We start from the raw sequence: 4,712 nt of genomic DNA, 5'->3' as shown, positions 1-4,712 counted from the left end.
GCAACACTGACAGGCTGTGCAGCAGAATATGACTAACCAAAAGCAGTAACATGCTACACTACTCTAATGCAAGCAGTAAAGAGAAGGAATAGGCGATATCTGGTGATCAAGGGGGGGGGGCTTGCCTGGTTGCTCTGGCAAGAAGGAGGGGTCGTCAACACCGTAGTCGTACTGGGTAGCAGCGGCGTCGGTATCGGTGTCTAACGAGAGAAGATGGGTCGAAACAATAAATATAATGCAAACAGATGCATGACGATGCATGACATGACATATAATGGTGCTAGAAGTGCCCTAACGCGGTAGTAGGTGATACTGGCGAAGGGGGGAACATCCGGGAAAGTATTCCCGGTGTTTCGCGTTTTCGGACAGATGAAACGGAGGGGGAAAGTTGCGTGTTTGCTATGCTAGGGATGTGTGGTGGACGAACGGGCTGCGTATTCGGATTCGTCTCGTCGTTCTGAGCAACTTTCATGTATAAATTTTTTCCATCCAAACTATGGTTTATTTTATTATAATTTTAAAAGATTTAAATCGTTTTTAGGATTTATTTAATTATTTTAAATCAACATTATCCAGAATAGTGTTTGCTGAAGTCATCATGACGTCAGCAGTCAACAGGCCGTTGGCTTGGTCAAACTGACGTGTGGGTCCCGGTTGTCATAGACTACAACTAATTAACAGTTAGTTATTTTAGTTAGCAAGGCTAATCTTTTCCTAATAATAAAGCACGGGTTGAATCTGTTGGGTTTACTGTGGCGTCCCTTTTACACAAAGATCCTTGTACTTTTTAGTAATTAGGCCCGCAGTCCTCATATTAACTGAACCTGAAGCGGTACGAGCGATAGAATAGAAAAACAAACACAGCCGTCCTCTCGATCTCATCTAGACATCCAGCCCCGCCCCACCCCTCACCGTCGTCCGCCGCCGCGCGCCGCAGCCGCCTACCCCGCCGGCGCGCCTACCCCTACACCAAATGCCAACACACCCGCGCCCATCACGACCGGGTACCCGGGGCCTTCTACCTCCGGCGGCACTCGACGTCGCGGCCATTGGCGGCTCCCCGACCTTGCTACCATGGCGCCTCCGGGACTCCTCCCTGCTGCTTCCACCTCGACATTGGTTTCCCCAACCCCGCTGGCTTCGCCACCAGCCACTCCTTCCAGGCGCACTCTATCTGCCGTCGGACCCATCCGCCTGGTTCCAATGGCGAACATCGCCGCCACCCTATTGTGACGCGAGGTGATGTTCTTCGAACTGCCGGCTTGATTCTGCCTAGGTAGTATGGAAAAGCAGGCAAATTATGTAACTATTTGGGTGTACTCATGCTCTGCTTTGTCAGATTGAGGAGAAATAATTATTTTGTTCACCCATCCTATTTTTTCCAGGTAATGACTAATGCTCTGCTATGTCAGATTGAGTGACTCCTGCAGATATTGACTAATGCTCTGCTATGTCAGATTGATAACTGAAGAATTTTTCATGAATTTTGTAACTTGAATTGGCTACAGAATTGGGGAAAAGAGGAGTCCAGGTTTTGATGAGCACGGAATTCTGATGAACACATCTTCTTTCCCAGGTAACCAATAGTTGGCACCTCTACATTTACATTACATCAGGCCAGCGCCACAAAGCCCCTGTATGCTTCTGCCTGCCTGCCTCGATGGGCGATCGGGTCACAAAAAAGTGGATAAAAAATACATTAATATATATGTCAATCGGAAGTCAGCTTGTGTGGCTCTGCATGTATGTTTACAAGTTGCAAATAGCCTGGTTTTATCAGTTGTTGCCTCATGAAAGACCAACCAGTTTATGCCTGGCATTTGTGTCTCGACATTTATGCAGTACAATTCCAGAGCTCAAGGTATTAGGTACACTTTAAATCCGAACTCTCACTCAGTTTAGTTCTCATGTAGTGTTAAATTCCGGAAATCTATATTCGTTACCAATGGTAATCTGAAGTAGATTAATGGAGTAATAAAATTATCAAACCACATCCAGTTGCAAAACTGACCAGGCGATGCACTTCAATTGCCCTGCCGATCCTCTCTTTTCAAGCATCAACGTTTTTGTTGCCATTTTGTGGGCTTTATAGGAAGAAGGGAAAAGGTGCAGTACTTCTTCTTAAGATAATCCTACTCAATGCATACTAGAGATTACTATTTTTAAAAGTTATTCTGAAGTGACTGTTCAGGGCTTGAGATTGTCAATTTCTATGTACATGTTACTGTTGTATATTATACTAATACAACATTTTGTAGTCTACAAGGGATCTGCGGTACTTTGATAGTAGCAAATAAAGAATGATTTCAATGTGATTGATTTACTTACTATGCCTAAATTAGTTACATATATTGTATCTTTTGAATTATTTCTTGGTCAACTAGGTGTAGTTGATTTTTCAGTTTTGACACACTTATCTATTTACATTATGTGGTTATGTTTCATTTTGTGGCTAACCATGTGTAAGGATGGAGGTTCAAACCGCTGCTGATGATACTGCGAACACAGATAGTACCAGTCAAGAGAATGACTTTTTGGATGAAGAATACCGTGACTTCATGCAAGGTACTAACTTTATTCATAAGGACTGCTACCACATGCCCATGAAGTTCTTTAGATTTCTTCTGAAGATTGAACAATTCCCTTGGGAAGCAAATGTTGTGGCCCATGAGATTGCTAGGGAAACCAAATTTACTTCCCATTGAACATTGTTGGATAACCCACCTAAATAACAGTGTACCATCTTTTAGTTAATGATGTAAAATCATTGAGTAATAAAAATGATTTTCTGTAAAAAGAAACTTATTTTTACTGGCATAGTTATTTTACGAATTGATGGTTGCACTGGATCATTTGATTTTTTTCCTTTTGGTCTTTCCTACCTGTGTTGTTCGCCTATAAGATTCTTTTACTTCATCTTTTGTTGAAATTAGGAAATGAGTTCCGATATTAACGCGACGAGTCCCTTGACTGAAGAAAGAGGAGGAGGAGGTTAGGGGAGGCATGAGCCGACGGTGGAGCCGTCACGTCGCCTCGCAGGGAGGCTCATGGGCAGGGGCATGAGAGGTGTGAGGCGAGTGAGGAGGTGAACCAGAGAGGATCAGTAGATCGAGATGGACATGAGCAAGGATGAACAGGATGTTATAGAGCCGTTAGCTGACGGTGCTAATTTCTTGTGTGCTTCGAGCTCGGTTGCCATGCAGTATGTCTGTGTGAATGTCCATTTTCATATTTGGAGTCCACACAGGATGGGTGGCTGAGGTGAAGAGAGTGAGCGATTTTCTGTTTGTGAACCTCCATTTTCATATTTGGAGTCCACACAGGCTGGGTGGCCGAGGTGAAGAGAGTGAGCGATTTTTTTTCCATTTTATTTAGGAGAAGTGGGTGTCTGGTGAGGACTCCTTTCCCCCCTTGGTGATGGTGGTGAGATGGTGGAATATAGAAACTTTTTTTGTGGGATGATGTAATATAGAAATTTCTCAACTTCTACTCCCTCCGTTCCTAAATATAAGTTTTTATAGAGATTTCACTATGAACCACATACGGATGTATCTAGATGCATTCTAGAGTATAGATTCACTCATTTTGCTCCGTATGTGGTCCATAGTGAAATCTCTCCAAAGACTTATAGTTAGGAACGGAGGGAGTATTTTTGCATGTGATGATTCATAATTCCATATAGGCATCAGGCGTGGGTCCTTGCATGCAGAATATGACCGTATTCATATCTTTTCTAGAACATCTGTTTCATGTTTTCACATTTCAGACAGATGGATGGATAATGCCAATATTTCAAGGGAAACAAGGTGGTGGACACCTACCTACCATTTTTTAAACAACTAGGGCTTTTTTATCATAGTGAAATGCGAATGTGTTTTGCTCACAGAATGACAATTTTCTCCCTTGCAACGCACGGGCAAATGTCCTAGTTAAGTTTAATTAGTTATCTAAATAGAATTAATTAAGTTAATTAATTGTTTAATTAATTAATTAATTAGTTTTCATTTTTTATCTTCTTCTTTTTTAACAGGGGCTCGGCCCCTCTGGTCATTGACCCAGCCCAACCGGGGCGGGTAAACGGGCGCTAGGCGCCGTGTTATCGGACGGAGCCCCGGGGGTGCGGGTGTGGCCAGAGTGGAGCCCCGGGGCGCTGGAAGTCGGAGCGAGCGGGGAGCGGCGAGCTGGGAGGCGGTGTCGCGGGCGCGGACGGCCGGCGTGGCCACGACGTGGCGGGGCGAGCTGGAGCAGGAAGCTACTCGGGGCAGTGCGCGCCAGCGGGCGCCGGGTGCACGCGCGTGCGGCAGGGCAGGACGCGGCGTCGAGAGCGCGCATGCGAAGCGGGACGGTGCGGGGCCGCGGTCGTGCAGTGCAGGTGACGAGCGAGGAAGGCCGGGGTGGGGCGCGGCGGTCGGTCGGAGCGGGGTTCGCAAGCGGGACACAGGGAGTGGACGGGGAGGCCGATGCGCGGACGCTTTCGGCAGCAGCAGGACGAACGCGACGTGTGGGGAGGCACGGGCGAGCGCGTGGGACAGTGGTTGCAGCAGTGGGAGGGAGAACGTGTGCGTGGGCGCGAGAAAGAGGAGAAGGAGGGGGCCTCACGAGGTAGTTGTAGGGGAATGGCAGCGGGGCTTGGGGAGGAGGACGGAGACGCGCGACAGCGAGGCAGCAGGGCGACGGTGGTGGTGCTCTGGTGAGGGGCGTCGACGAAGGCG

At 46.9% G+C, this 4,712-nt stretch overlaps 1 long non-coding RNA gene across 3 annotated transcripts; it reads left to right on the top strand.

Moving 5' to 3' along the window:
- The first annotated feature begins 227 nt into the window (after positions 1–227).
- LOC120962945 (uncharacterized) lies at positions 228–3,529 on the top strand. 3 transcript variants are annotated; one of them, XR_012181900.1, is made up of 3 exons: positions 245–1,239; positions 1,340–2,565; positions 2,934–3,529. It is a non-coding gene; the product is annotated as an uncharacterized lncRNA (long non-coding RNA). The 3 variants fall into 3 exon arrangements; XR_005754267.2 differs by having other exon boundaries at positions 247–1,385; positions 1,458–2,565; XR_005754266.2 differs by having other exon boundaries at positions 228–2,565.
- Positions 3,530–4,712: the final 1,183 nt, after the last annotated feature.

Source organism: Aegilops tauschii, chromosome 4 (genome assembly GCF_002575655.3).
Source record: "Aegilops tauschii subsp. strangulata cultivar AL8/78 chromosome 4, Aet v6.0, whole genome shotgun sequence".
Taxonomy (NCBI): Eukaryota; Viridiplantae; Streptophyta; class Magnoliopsida; order Poales; family Poaceae; genus Aegilops; species Aegilops tauschii.
The sequence above is the reverse complement of the archived record's forward strand: the minus strand, read 5'-3'. Positions and strand labels throughout refer to the sequence as shown.